This window comes from Chlorocebus sabaeus, chromosome 11, assembly GCF_047675955.1.
Source record: "Chlorocebus sabaeus isolate Y175 chromosome 11, mChlSab1.0.hap1, whole genome shotgun sequence".
NCBI classification, from domain to species: Eukaryota; Metazoa; Chordata; class Mammalia; order Primates; family Cercopithecidae; genus Chlorocebus; species Chlorocebus sabaeus.
This window is the reverse complement of record NC_132914.1, coordinates 15,926,856-15,943,038: the sequence shown is the minus strand read 5'-3', so window position 1 is coordinate 15,943,038 and position 16,183 is coordinate 15,926,856. Positions and strand designations below refer to the sequence as shown.

The 16,183-nt window shown below is 37.0% G+C and overlaps 1 protein-coding gene and 1 long non-coding RNA gene across 3 annotated transcripts in view; one reads left to right on the top strand and one right to left on the bottom strand.

Moving 5' to 3' along the window:
• The window catches only part of RERG (RAS like estrogen regulated growth inhibitor), a 112,343-nt gene that overhangs the window by 62,769 nt on the left and 33,391 nt on the right, over nt 1-16,183 (top strand). The window lies entirely within an intron of this gene.
• On the bottom strand, nt 628-3,989 carry LOC140712837 (uncharacterized). The gene is made up of 3 exons (XR_012094645.1): nt 3,842-3,989; nt 1,576-1,677; nt 628-715 (listed from the first exon to the last, which is right to left on the bottom strand). It is a non-coding gene; the product is annotated as an uncharacterized lncRNA (long non-coding RNA).

Below are 16,183 nucleotides of genomic sequence, written 5' to 3'. Positions count from 1 at the left end.
ATTTTATTTGTAATGACATGTATTTTTTATATATTTAAAAGTATTATTATGAGAAATAGTTCACAGGCTATGCACAAATGGTTCACAGCACAAAAAGAGTGTAGGATCCGGTTCTAGAATATAAACTTCATTGTAGCCCTAGTGGAGAATACCCTCGCTTAACAACTAGCTGCTTTCAGAGTCCCCTGGGGGCCCTGCAGTGACCTCAGGAGTAGAGAAAGGCTGTAAATGCTAGAACAAGAGAATTGTCAGGTACCACCAAGCAGCCCTACCCAGCCTTCCCAATTAGAAGAGAGGAGTCCCCCAATCCCACCCACTTTCAGGTCCTAGTTTCTACCCAACCACATTATCTGTTCTTCTTACTCAATTTTAATGAAAGCGGCTCTTCTGGCAGCAACTTCATTGCGACCCCAGTGCTCTGGGGAGCTGGGCCTGTGTCAGCAGGCCACAGGGGTGGATGAGAGCCAAGATTTTTGTGATTGCCTCCACCCTCATTTTCCTGTGGAAACACAGCTCAGAAGGACTATGCTGGAGGGTTGATCAGCTTAGTTATATATTTGCTTTGCGGAAACCTTAAGTTGTCCTTTTAAGTGTCATTTTCTCTCATTTCATTTTTTTAATCCTTTATTTTCCAACAGACTGGTTCTGGTCACACCTACCCAGGTGGCACCAGGTGTGTGCATGGTTTTCCGAAAGTTACAATGCAGTATAGACACTGGAAAATGAAGATGAAAAAACACGGTGGTGTTAGATTACTTTATGTACTTCAACACTATGCCTGCTTTTTCCCTTGATTTTTAATTGTCTGTTTTATATTCATTATTTAGTTTTTCTTCCAGTCTGAATATCTCTTAGCTGAGTTTCTTATCCCAATTAATCATTTTATACATACACTGGTTTCTTTTCCAAGTCTCTTTGTAAAGCAAGAATCAAGGTGAGGTGTCAGTGTCTAAAGCCTTCACACTTAGCAACTTAACATTTTAAAAAATGAAAATATATAATACTACAATTTCATTTAAATTAACTATTCTAAAGTTCCTCCATCAAATATTGGGAAAGACCCTTTTGAAGTTTAATATATTTTAAAAATTCTAGTTATCAAAATTCTGTTTGCATAATAGTCTTTAGGTTGCTGTCTCACCTAAATAAGACACAGAGGCAGTATTTATGAATATGATTGCTGAGTGAGATTGAGACAAATTTCAGCCTACATTGATTGTCCTATTTGGCAGGAGACCAATGAGCTGCCACATAATGTACGCACCAGAAGACTGGCTATGTTCTTTGGCTATCAGTGGATGTCCATGGTTGCTGCTTATAATTGCAGTGTTTTTCCCATTCTGCAAATTTCTCATTAATCGGGTTACTTTAGCTATTTGGCCAAATATTCCTCAAAGAAAATGAAATACAATCAATCCCTGATTCTTTTCTGATGATTGGAGACACTGCTCTCCTTCATAAGGAACAATAATCAAAGTAGAATTTATATTTGGCTTCATAATGCCATATGTGAGTTTTTCCACCAGATTTGCCCTCTTAATTGCTTTGGTCTGGCAAACTTTAAAAGGAACTTGCCTTATGTGGACAGTAGTATGAGGTTGTCCAGAACCGAACCGGGTGGTTGGGCAATCTGAACAAAGCTTCTGTGCTCTATTGACTGCCAGGGAGACTCGGGGGCTAAATGGCAAGCCAAAAGACAAGAATTCAGAATATATAACTGTACTAGTTTGCTAGCACTGCCTTAACAAAGTACCACAAGCTTGGGGGCTTAAACAACAGAAATTTACTGCCGGATGGTTCTGGAAGTTAGAACTCCAAAATCAAGGTGTCAGAAGGACTGGTTCCTTCCAAAGTCTGTAAGGGAGAATCTGTTCCCTGCCTCTCTCCTAGCTTCTGGTAACCTCAGGCCATCCTTGGCATGCAGATGGTGTTCTCCTTATGTTTCCATATCATCTCTCTGTGTGTGTCTGTCTCTGTGTCCAAATTTCCCCATTTCATAAGAACGTAGTCATATTTAATTACTTAGGACTTACCCCAATGAAATCATCTGAGCTTGATCATCAGCAAAGATCTTCTTTTTAAATAAGGTCACGTTCACAGGTACTAAGATTAGGGTTTCAATGTCCTTTGAGGAGACACAGTTCAACCCATAACACTATCTATCTTGAAAAATCACCGGAGAGGATGATTTAGCCTTTGGTAAGGTTGATTCAAATCATATAATTTCCCTTCAGTCAATGCATTTATTCTAGGTGCCATATTTAGATGATAGGCTGCCAAAAGTAATGCACCGTGAATATTCTTTTTCTGTATATTATAAAAGTTATTCAGTTATTCCTGGATTTTCCAGGAACTGTGGTTTTCTATTTCCTTATGAACCTCAATGGTATTTTTCTGAATCTTACTGTTTTTCTTCTATTTATAAATACTAGACTCTCCCACTTTAAGCAAATGTCTAAAGATCGGGGTAAAAGATCTCTTTTGTGAGCAAAGTGCATGTCTGGGGCCCTGTTATTTGAGAAATTTAAGATCATCCATTTCAAACATTCAAAGCCTATACTGGTGGTTCATATTTTTCACTATCCAGAACAGTAACCTTCACAATGGTTAGTTGCGTTCTCTAAAAGTCGCAGATAATTGTTATCACATTTAAAATCAAGCACCCATCACAACTCCCCCATTCTTTCTTTTAGGAAAACCTATAGAAACCTTGGATGACCTTAAGACTCTATGGAAAGGCTGGAAAAACACTGACACAGAAAACAAATGTGTTACAAGTCACATTTTTTCCATTACTGAAGGGAAATTGTGGTCCTAATTTTTTTCTTAATCTCTCTGCTAAGTCTAAATATGTGACTCACCCAAACTACCTCATTCTTAGACCATAAATATTAGGAGTGATGACTTATAAGGGGGTCATGTTCATGTGTGGTAAGTAAATACTTGTCTGCACATATTAATTTAACAAGAAAATGGCATTTTCCTAAGTAGCATAACATCAGAAACAGTAGAGAATTTAATATAAGTAAAAAGTAGTGTTATTTTTGAAGAAAATTATTATGAGGAAAGAATTCATTTTTTTCAATGAGTAATATTAATATTAGGCTTTAATACCTAAGAACATGCAAGCTAGATCTGGTTCCAATCCAAAAAAGTTCTATGAAACTTCAAATATTATGTGAAGGTTAACTTTTAAAAATATATTTCTTCAGAGCAAATTTCTATTCCCAGTCCATGGGAAACCACAGGGAGGTGCTCCAGCTGGACTGGTTTCCTCAATTCGAGTCATCCTTGTCCAGTTTCCTTCTTAGGGCACTGCTACATGAAAACCTGATGTGTTTGTGTTCTTGCAGCAAACTTCTACTGTGTCCTGTCTTGGCTCAGGCAGGACAAAATGAGGCTCTCCATCTCTAGGAGGTGGCTTGTTTCAGAGCCTTCTCTGTCCAAAACAAGAGTTTTTCCACTTTGTTTCTCTCTAGGCTTTTGAAATTAGAGGGGAAACACTATGGATAATAGCTTCAGAAAATATGAAAAGCCCACCTATTACAGCAGATGGAACTGAAGTATCGGTCGATATCTAAGGCAGGTGAATTGGTGCATTTGAAGCATTCCAAGTCAGTAGGACAGCCAGAAATATGAAACGAAAGGCACTAGTTTTCCTTAGTAATGAAATTTTGACTCCTATGACTTTGCTAATGCTGTGTTCTGCTTTCCTTTCTGCCTATTCTATTTGTACAACCTTCTGCGCCTTCCTCAGATGGCTTTCCAAAACATCTGTGGGCAATATTCCCTTCACCGAACAGCAATGGTACTTAACAGTGCAAAACGAAACAGCATCTACCTTCTGCAGTTTATAGTTCCCGAGTTATTTCATGTGCCTTGTGGTTATCTCAGAAGCCCTTTATTAATCTCCGAACTGTAGGCAAGAAGGTGGTCTTGTCATCATGGTAATAACTTCAGTACTTAGCACATGGAACACAGCATTTCTTGTAAAGTATTTTTACAATCAGATGGTTGCAGCAATTTTAAAAGAGTCATAACAGTAAAGGTAGCATGCAGTTCATGAATTCCTTCATCAGGAGGAAAAGATTGACCTGATTTATAAAGGCAAAGGAAGCATAATAAAAGTGGAATTCTGTTAAGCTAACCATATTAGCTCTCTTTGCTAAGAGTTAGGGGGTGTCCAAGGTTTCCCAAGAAAACTTTGTATATTCTGGCAGTGCCCTCTGGTGGATGATTTACAGTGATCCACTACCACTCAGTTCCTGGACATTACATTTCATCTGAAAGATTTCTACCTTTTGTCACCACTTAGCATTTCCCCCCCATCTCAGGATGAATAGTGTTTTCTTTCAAAGTTTCTTGAATATCTACATCTACCATCTACAACAAATGCCACTGGATTGTGGTTTGTAAGGAATATCTAAGGTGAATTCTAGCAAAGTGAGTATCAGTTTCTACCATTTATTACTTTCAAAGTCATTAAATTGCTAATATGGGTGCAATTTGGCTGTTGCGTGGAAACGCTTGGCTTGGGTGTGTTTATGTAAATGGTTCAAAGCTGTGGACTGTGTATCTGGCAAGCGGCTTCCACGAAACAAAGGAGAAATAAGCATGTTTTCCATTTAGAAGACATGTGGTTCTTATTGCCTCACCGAGATTGGTTTTTGTTTTGCTTTGTTTTATTTTCAAAGTCAGTTTTCCACTATAAAATTAATGTGTTCATTATAGAAAATGTAGAAAATACAGAGAAAAAAATTACCCATAGTCACAACAAAACCAAGATTGATTGTGGACATAGCCTACGGAGGTGGAATGCTTCCCTGGGGTAGCTTTTAGAAGCAGGCTCTAGTGGACCAAAGGGGAGCATGGCATTAACCTTCCACAAGCTGTTTTCTCTATTTATAAAGTACAATAACAATATTGCATGTATTATGTACTTTCATTTTCTGTCTCAAATTCGGTATGGAGATTGCATAATAATAATAGCAGCCATTTATTCGGCATAGAATTTCAAAGCCTAAACCTAGAGTTGCCCTTTGCCTCCTGGAGAACAGCAGTTCAGCCCACACTCAATTCTTCCCTATAACCTCATGCATCTCTGCCAAGATTTATTCTTGTAATAGTAATAACTGCTGTTTAACAGGTCCTTATTACACATGAGAATGCAGTGATTAATATGCAGCCTGTTTGAATTTCAATTCTGGCTTTTCCACCTAGTAGGTGAGAGATCTTGGGTGAGTAATTAAAGTCTCTGCTTCAGTTTCCTTTATTGTAAAATAAACGCCCTGCCCCACAAGGTTTTTTGGAGAAAATTAAGTCCCTAGAACAGAGCTGGGAACATGGGAAGGACTCTATAAATGTTAGTTATCGTTATTAACATATTATGATATATTAGTCATGATACTAAGTTCATTATTACGCCATTTACTCCTCATAACAATCCTATGAGTTAGATATTCTTTATCCCTGTTTCAGGTCATGAAAATGAAACAGAGAGCTGCAATGACTTGCCCAAATCACATGGCAAGTTACAATGTTGAGCCTAGATATGAGCCTACATTTGATGGTCTGTAAAGTTTGAGCTCTCCATCTTGTTTTGGCTCTGATAGGTTAGCTATTATTTTGCTTGTTTGTTTAATTTGTATTGAAGGATAAAATATAGTTAATATATAAAAATGCATAGATCCTAAGTTTGAACCTGTGTAAATATTCCCAAATGAAAAACGCCTGAGGTACCATCACCGCATCTTTACCAGATCCCAAAAAATCTCCTTGTGCCTGCATCCAAAAGTGACTACTAAGCTCCCTTCTAATATCATAGGTGTGTTCCAAAAGTGAGCAGTCTTGGCCTTCTATCTACTCTCCCTCCCCCTTCTTTCCCCCAGTAGCCTTCAGGGGGTTTCACAGAGCAAAGCTGCATAATAGGAGAACCACTGTCTATACCCTGGATATGCAAATGCATTCATCTCAGTAAGTTGTAACTCTCAGGAAGGAAGGATTCTAAGACCGTAGAGCACGAAGGAAAGTATGCCATGATCAATTAGTAATGTCTGTCATAGGCACGAAATGAGGATGGTGGAGGTCTGTAGGCTGGTCCTAGACACCATTTATGAACAGAAACAACTTTTCTTGAAAGTATTTTGTTTTCTATCATTTCTAAATCCAGTGTCCGTGTGAACTGGCATGTTGGCATAATCAAGCTGTTGGCTATTTAGTACAAATAGGCTAAATATTAACCTAGGAATCACCTAGGTGCATGTAACTTTCTGCATTTGTCCAGTAGATCTTTTGGGAGAAATTACTGGAAGTAGAATTCCTTTCATTAAAGTCTCCACCCTCTTCTATAGAAGTAGCACTCTGCCTCTCCAGTATGCAACACAGGTCACATTCTGCCATGAGCTAGTGTTATTAGTGAACATCTTTCTCCCCATCAGAACTGCAAAGCCCTTGAGTGCTAATTCTGTCTTGTGCTTTCATGTATCATCCACCTCCCCTCCCACCAGTGCCTAGCACTGGTGTTTTCTTTGTTCATAGTAGGTGTGGATACATTTTTTTGGCTTTAAATATAATGATACATTTTACTATTAATATTTTAAAATATGTTAAGAATTAAGTATCAAAATCCAGTCTATATAAGGAAAGCCTGAGATGAAGTGATAAAAAAAAATGAAAATGTTCTTGATTTTTCAGAAAGAACAAATAAGCAAATAAACACAGCCCTGTTTTTCTCAGTCACTATTGGATATTGAACATTAAGAGTTAAAGGACTACAAATGAATTTAATGAAACTGTTGCCCAAATGATTGATGTTCATGTACAGACCAAAATTTCAGTGCTAAATAGACATGTTAATAATGATGCTGCAATATATGAGTATTTAAAAATCTCTAAATTCCTGGGCAATTAGTAGTTGTAATAAAAGTGACTTTTTCTCATTCACTTCATGACTCCTCAATGTCTCTGCACTTGCTTGGCATCAGTGGCTTATTTAACAAGTCACTGCACACAACTTGTATTCCTTAATAATGAATACACTTAGATTATTCCTTACAAAGTTTCCTATGCTTACATGGACAGAAATATATTCCCAGTGTCTTAGGTTTGATTCTTGCAACACTCAGCTCCATGTTCTTCCAGAAACAGGAGGCTCACTGTAGGTGACCAGCACTGGCATGGTCCTTCATTTGCTGTTTGTTTTCTAGATCATTTCCCACCCTCATCCCCGCCCCATTTCTACCTTCTTTATTCACACCTTCTTGTTTTATTCCAATTAACATTTCCAGTCTTCCTTTTGAAAATCCCGGAAGTCCCCATAATGGCCAGTCTGCCTAGCCTTCTGGGCGTCTTCTGACTTTATTACCTACAGTTCACTTGTAATTTGTTTTGTTTTGAGTCCACCTATAGATAGCCTCGTCTTTTGGAAAGCATCTCTCTCTGGTTTTTTTCTCTCAGTTCGCATTATCTAAGAATATATTCCACTCACTCCCTGGACTATGAGGATGTAATTATACTGATCAGAAAGTCTCCCTGGCTTTGGTTTGCAGAATATGACTTTACACAAATAGTATAAATCAAAATGATTAAAATCTAGGTCTGCACAGGAACATCATTTCAACTTCTGCAGTGTTTTCTTGTGTCTACCCACTCTGTAAGTGGGGATCCCAGATTTGGACACTCTTCCATGTTATTCTGGGAGAATCTGATGTATGTTTTACGTGTTTCATGTACACAGGTTAATATTATCCACTGAGACTCATAGATGTGCTGTCCAATTCCTGAGACTTGTTTTTGATGGTATAGAAATGGTAGAAGGATTCCTTTCCATTTTAAATGAACATACATTTTCCCAAGTAGAAAACAATTCCATGGTCTCTCTCTTTTTGGTTCAATATCTAAATACATGAATTTCTTACAATTTATCTCTTAGTTTGTTCAGCTCTGATCCTTAGTTGAACATTCTGGGGTAATAGTGTGTTTGCTTTTGAATGTTCCTAAACAAGTCATCACATTTTGAAACAGGTGTTCTAGATTAGTGGGCATAACTTCAGATACATGTTCTATATGTATATGTATTTCAAAACAAAGTTTCAATGTCCCTGCCCTCACTATTCTTGACTACAGTTAGGAAGTGATTCCACTTTTTCTCCATCTTTATTCAGATTGTTTTGTACTGAATTAACTAAAAATTGTTCGCCCAAATAAATACCCATCTCGTTTGGCTTGTAAAGACAGTTTTAGTGAAACACGGTTACAAAATGCTTTTTTTGCTGAAAGCAAATTTTACAATAGAAATTATGTCCGTTTGCAAACCTAGATTTTAATCATTTAGATTTCTAATATCAATGTAAGGTCATATAATTCTGCAAACCAAGGCCAGGGATTCTTTCTTGTCACCAGTGTAATTATAAGTTTCATCCAATGTTTACTAGGGGATGGTGAATTCATTTTGTTAAAATGAGATCTGGCATGAACTTTTACTCCAGGCTTAACTGAAATAAACATAGCCTTAAGTTTTTTTTTTTTTTTTTTTTTGGCTTCACTAAATTAGATTTAGAAGCTGGACACAATTAAAAGCTTTAGAATGTCAAAAGGAAGGCGTGTTTGAAGGAGATGTAGGCTTTTCTTTTAAGAATATTTGAATAAAACCTAAATAAAAATGAAACCAAAGAGAGGGGTTGTTAATGTAATATTTCCAAGTTGATTTACTTAAGGCTAATCTGCATATGTTTGTACTGCTCTCCAATCCAACGCAAAGGCCAAATCGCTGAAAGTAAACAGGACTCGGGAAGCTGCTTGCTCAGGAATTCAAAGCCTAGCCTTCATTCTGCTCTTAACTCGCAGCTGTCAGTTTAGATGGGTCCCATGCTCTGTGCCTGGGAGAGAGTGATTCACTTTACATGCCTATGGTTCTAACGCAAATGGAAATTTGCGTTTCCATTGCACCTTACATAATGGTACACTAAATTGAATGTTGCACCTTACATAATGGTACACTAAATTGAACAGCCTGACCTTTCAAGTTGATAGTCCCACATTTGATTTCCAACAGGGCAGCATGACTAGCTGTGAGAGCACAGGTTAGCTACTCAAGCCATGTAAACTTCAGTTACCTCATCTGTGAAAAGGGAATAAGATACGGACCTTACTTTGCAAGGATATTGTATGGAAAGAATGTATAGAGTGACTATGTAATTTATCATGCAAATCAGAAGTTGTGAGAGTGAAAAGGGCATTATTAAAAATTATGCTGGAATGATAACTGTAAAATATGGCTATCCCAGGCCAGCCAGGAATATAATATAAAATAACATAATACAGTATTACTATAAATTATTACATTAAATGTAAAATATATATCATGTTTACCATAAGATAAGGAGCCTGGCATATTGTAGCAGTTGGTTTCAGTTCCTTCATTTTTTATTTTGAAACACTTAAAGTTTATTTAACACTTTTGTGTATTATGGCATTATGGCATTTGATAATCACAACAGTCTTGTGAGGCATTTCATTTTATCAATAAGTGTTAAGACTCAAAAAGCATTACTACTTTTCTTGAGATTCTAAAGAGAGTAACAGAGCTAGGAGAAATCTAGTTTTATCTTTCCAAGCATAGTGTTTTGTTTTTCCTTGTACCACAGATTTCTCCCAAAGGGCTTGTAAACACATTATCTATGCAATTATGGGTTCATGTGTCTGGTGCAAATTTCTCAATCAACCACTGTAGGCATGGAAAGCAACTGTAACTTTATTTTTTCTTAAAACGAGCTAATTTCTATCTTAACTTTTATTCTGTGTTCTGACGTGAAACTTGAAATAGTCCATTTTATGTGAATTCAGCCTAAAACTTCAGATTTCTCTTAGTGGGTTTATGGCCAATTCAGTCACCATGGGGTTCTGCTGTTGCTTCTTTACTCCCTGGTGTGAAATCTATAAGATACAAGGGCTTACGCCAAGTGCTGAAAGGCCTTCCTCATTTGGTCAGGCACAGCTGCCCCTCCGTGCTGCCATCCACTGAAGCACCTGAGCACACCTGCTGTTGAAATCCCCTTGTCAGATTGCAGCACGTGAACAGGTCCGGTGACTCTGATGGCACACCTGCGGCACTCTCAGAGCCAGGGAGCTAGCATCGGACACACCCCGGGCCCCATTTGCAGAGTGGCTCTGCGACCCTGTTTGAGATCCATCTGCCTGGCCATCCCGTGAGTGGTCCTTGTTCCTCCTTATCAAAGGGGATTTGGTGAGATCTCTCATGGCCCTGACAGGCTGTGAAGGAGAGGTTCCCCTTGTTCGAACTCCTTCAGAGTTAACCAGGAATTGCTCTGTCTCTTTCTTCTTCTTTAGTCTCCGGTCACTGGCTCAGCCTAAGAGGGAGGGGGTCTAAATCCACATCAAAATTTCTCTCCCTTGCTTTTCTAACTCTCCTCTCTTCTTAGTCCAGAAAGGGTGTTTATCTCAGGCCTCTGAGAAAGGGGTTGTTTGGGAACTAGAGGAGCAGAGGGTTCTTGTTAGACTCTAATTGTTAATGCCAAGACATTTGTCTGTTAAAATGTAGGAATGGCTATGTGTGGTTTCTATTTGCATCTGTGCTCTGGTTTACCTTCCCTGTGGGGAGTAGAGATCAAGATCTAACAGAAAGAGAAGGAATGGAAAAAAGAAAAAGAAATTTTTCTGTTAAAAAACACTTAAGTAAATGCTTCACCACATTATTGCTCCCACTCACTTTACAACTTTCTGTCATTTTGTTCTAGTTCTGTTTCTCACAGCATTGTGCATTTAAACCATATTTGGTACACTACTAAATAGTAGCTGGATATATCATTAGATTTGTGTGATTCACAATGTTATCTTCAGACCAAATGATGACGGATAAATGTTTATAATGGGCCTGTCTCCATGAATTGTATGTGATTCAGAACCATTCGATAATAACTTGAAAGCCTAGATTGACTCTCTGCATTGCCACCCCTCCCTATTCTGTTAAGCCCACTCCATCCACACTGCCATCCACACCACTTGGCCAACAATTTCACACTGCCGAATCCAGTTCCCAGTTCTCATCATATTTATTTGCAACATTTGAAACAAGTGATCAATCCCTTTTTCGAAGAAAAACCTTCTTTGCACAATTTCCAGGATTCTAAACTTTCCTGGTTTTCCTCACACTTCCCCTTTTCAATCTCCTTCCCTCGTTTTTACCTCATCAGCCCAACTGTTTAAAGTGCCTCAGAGTTCAGGGTACTCCTACATCTATGCTGTCTTCAAGTGACCTCATCCAATCTTGTGGCTTTAAATAGCACCTTTATACTGACAAATTTGCAAATTTGTACCTCTTTCCTGAATTTCTGCCCTCAACTCCAGACTCTTGCACTCCATGGTCACTTAGCATCTCCGTTGCATGTTTAAAAGATATTACCAAGTTATCTTGCACAAAACTGGCTTTTGATCCCTACTCTCCAACCTGCTTTTCCTGTAGTCTTTCTTTATTTCAGGAAATGGAACTTCATCCTTTCAATTTCTTGGCCCACAAACCTTGGAGTCATCCTTCACTCCTCTTTTCCTGTCATACTCCACACCCTTCTTCACCTCCCCACTTACCTCTTCTTCTTCCACTTGCCCTGCTTTGTGCTCTCTATTCTAGCCACACTGGCAGCCTCCTGTTCCTTAAGCAGGCCAAGTGCATGTCTGCCTCAGAACCTCTACACTTGTCCTTCCTTCTGCCTGGAACATTCTATCACCAGATACTGGATGGCTCACTTCATCATTTGCTTTGGGTCTAGATGACATCTTGTTAGTGAAGCCTTCCTTGATCACCCTCCTTAAAATAATATACCAGTCAAACCCCTCCAACTCCTCTTTCTTCTCCCTGCTTTACTTTTCTTCATAGCACTTACCAGCATATAGCATACTATTTATTTATTTATTTATTTATTTATTTATTTATTTATTTGGTTTTTGTTTTAGTATCTGTTTTCCTGTACTAAAATCTAAGGACCATGAAGCTTGAGGGAAGGGATTTCATGTGTTTACATGTCTAGGACCTACAAGAGCCTGCCACATTGTAGCCGCTCAATCAATATTGAATAAAATGAATGAACTCGGGGCCAGTACAGTTATTCAGCAACCAGCTCATTGCCATGCACAGAGTAGGGTATTAGTAAATATTTGTTTCATGAACGAATACAATGGCTTAAATCTATGAGCAGTTGTCTTGAACTCTAAAACTCACAGAAAATAATATATATTATTACATATGTGTGTATATATAATATATACATCTAAGTGTATATATAATATATACATATGTGTATTTTGTATATATATATGGGTGTATATACATATATGTTTTTACTTTATATTATCCACAGTTTTTGTCTTTGTTCTGAGGTTTTCTAGGGAAAATCTCATTAATTACTGTAGGATTTTCTTTTAGTGTTCTTAAGCAAAAGCCTGGCACCTGTACAGGGTAGATGTGTTCGGTAATACTTACTAACACTAACCTATTACATTAACATACACACCAGCCCCCATCCTCCAGCAGAGCTTCAGACAGCATGTACGAAAGATCACTAAACCAAATCCTTTGGACTTGAAAGAAGGGTTCTGGGAAGTCACTTTTATTCTTTTTGTCTCCAAATGTACTCCTCCCTGTGGTGCAATTTGCTTTTCTACCTCACACTGTGAAGAAATGGGTTTGGAACAGCTAGAAGAAAGCTAACTAAGGTGTGTGCTTTTGCCAGTATATGTATCAAGACTTGTGCCAGTTATTTCAAAATGAGAATATGACAGATGATGATAGTTTCAGAAAGTGAGTATAAAGAAACTTCAGGGGGTTTTTTAGGTGGTTTAACTACCTAAAATATCTTGTGAGGGAGACTAGTCTTACATTTTTATTTCTTCTTTCCTACCCCTTCTCTCTCTTCTCTTTCTTGAGACCCAAAGTATTATTATTATCCAGAGAAATGCTAGAAAAAACAAAAGCAAAATAAAGAAGAGGCCAACTGATAAATCGCCACCAAACGGTCCAAAATCGATGCTTAAATTACAGTGCATGAGCCATATCAACCATATAGCTATATTAGGATCATGTGTATAATAAATAAGCATAACAACGCTTTGATGAGCTTTTAAAATTAGTTTATTTCCAAACAAAGAGAACAAAATAGATGAAGTACAAAGTGAAATTTTCTTATAAAATACTCCAGTGTGCTACATGGAACATTGGTCTGTGTCCATGTTTGTATAGCTGTTAGATTTTGGTTTTGTCTGACAATTTACTAAGAAATTTACTCGTAGAGTTGCTAGCAAGAGAATATTCCTGTGGCATTTGTGTTGAAAAGAATATAAGATTGGCAAAGTGAATCTGAAGTGGAATCTTCTAATTTGAATAAGGTAATGACTCTTGGATTATTAAGGCTAAAAGATAATATATGTAAATATTTGAGTCCGTGAAATAATTTTTAACACATTTATTAATGGAGAATAATCTATATTTTGTGATTAAATATAAATGTATTAATCAGATATGTGTTATTGCACATTAAAGTTAAGCGAATATGAGTAACTTGAAAAAGTTAGAAACAAACCAAATAAAACTAATAGAAAAATGTTAAATGCTTGTCAATTGAGTTCTATTTCTAGACCTACAGTGTCAATGATGGTAAGATAAATTCCTCTTTGTATTACACACTTTAAAAATGGTGAAATATATATAAAACATGGCTGAGCCCAAATAAGTGTGAAAAAATATTGAAGAGGCAAGAATAATAGCTGAATAAGGGAGTTCTAGAATCTTACTGGAAAGTAAGCTGGAACAGACTTCTAATTTCAGCCTCGAAATGCAACGAGCTTGTAAGTCATCACTTCCATTCTTAAAAAAAGAAAAAGCTAAACAAGCTGAATAACAATCACCTTTCTTGGACCAGTCAGAATACTAAAATTCCCAGGGAATCCATCATACCTGGAAATCTGGAAAAAGACAGACAAATACGGAAAATCATAGCCAAGATCGATTCACCTGAACAGAAGCTGATGGGACTGTGAAATGTTCTCTAATATTAAAAATAGGCAACATTCAAGAACAGATGGGTAATATAAGTGAAAGATAGAAACTTTAAAAAAATCAAAAGGATATTATGCTAGAAATAAGAAATAACAAAACTAACAGAAAGGAAGAATGTGTTTCATGGGCTCATCACTAGCTTGGACACAGCTGAGGAAGGAATCAGTGAGCTTTAAGTTATGCCAATAGGTAAAACCCCATCTCTACTAAAAATACAAAAGTTAGCCGAGCGTGGTGGCAGACACCTGTGGTCCCAGCTACTCAGGAGGCTGAGGCAGGAGAATAGCTTGAACTCGGGAGGTGGAGGTTGCAGTGAGCCGAGATTGCTCCACTGCTCTGCAGCCTGGGCAACAGAGCGAGAATCCATCTCAAAATAGAAAAAAATAAAATAAAATAAAATACGTATTAGGAACTTCCCAAAATAAAATGCGAAGGGAAAAAAGAATGAAAAATATAAAAATGAACACTCCCCACACTGGGTATCTAAGAACTGTAGGATAGTGTCAAAAGATGTACACATAGTTAGAATACCATAAAAAGAAGAAAGAGAAAGGAGCAAAATAAATATTTGAAATAATAACTTAGAATATTCCAAAACTAATGACAACTACCAAATCACATGTCCAAAAGCTCAGATAACAACAAGTAGAGTAAATACCAAAAAAACTACACATACACATAGGAAAATCATATAAAACTCCAAAAAAAAAAAAAATCAAAGACTAAAAACATGTTGAAAGAAGTTGGTGTTGGGGGAAGATCTTTCCTATAGAGAAGCTAGTATAAGAATTATATAGTGGACTCATCAGAACCCAAGCAAGAAGACAGTGGAGTGAAATATGTTAAGTTCTGAAAGAAAAAAAAAATACCTAGAATTATGTATCCTGTGAAATTATCCTTTAAAAGTAAAGGCGAAATGAAGATTTTTCTCAGGCAAACAAAAACTGACAATTCATCGGTAGCAGAGTTGCCCTACAAGAAATGTTAAAAAAAATTCTTCACGGAGAAAAAACATTACATAGGTCAGAAACTCAGATTTACATTAAAAAGGGAAAAACAATAGAGAAAGAATAAATAAGGTAAAACAAAATCTTTTGTGTTTCTTATTTTTAAAATGATTTAATAATAACTGTTATTCAAATGATAATAGGAATGATGTATTGGGTGATTATAGCATATGGTAAGGAAGATGAAAGGCAGTAATGTAAGAGATGAGAGAGAAGAGTTGGGAACATTCCGTTATAAAGTAACTTGCACTACTTAAGTATATACTAAGTATATACTTAGTGGTATATACTAAGTATACTTGAAAGTAGACTTAGATAGTTGTAAATGTATATTACAAACTCTAGGACAAACTAAATTTTTTAAAAGTATAATCGATATGCTAAGAGACGTCCAAAAATGGATTTATATGCAATGCTTAATTGAAACCATAGAAGCCAGAATAAGGAGAAGAAGAAAATAAAGAAACAATGAGTAATTGAAACAAATAGAAAACAGAAACATGGTAGATATTAATTCAGCTATGACAATAATTACTTCAAAGGTAAATGGTCTCCACACACTAATTAAAAGAGACTGTCAGGGTGAATTAAAAAAATGTTGTCTACAACAAACAAACACCACACTTTAAATCTAAAGACACAGGTTAAAACTAAAGGGATTGAGAAAGATAGACCATGCTAACATGAATCAAAAGAAAGGTGTACTAGTTGAATTAATTTCAGACAAGCAGAATTTGGAACAGGAAAATTATCAGGGATAAAGAGGATATTATAGTCTCATAGTTTGTATCCCCCTGACTAAATTCATATGTTTAAATTCTCATAGTTTGTATCCCCCTGACTAAATTTATATGTTTAAATTCTAACTCCCAAGATGATAGTATTAGAAGATAAGGCCTTTGGGAGGTGATCAGGCTTTTCCCTCATGATTGGGATTAGCGCCCTTATAAAAGAGACCTCAGAAGCTAGCTAGTCCCTCCCACCATGTGAGGGCACAGCGAGAAGGCACCATCTCTGAAACAAGAAATAGTCCTTCACCAGAGAACTGACCTGCTGTTGCCTTGATCTTAGACTTCTCAGCCTTCAGAGCTGTTGGAAATAAATGTTTGTT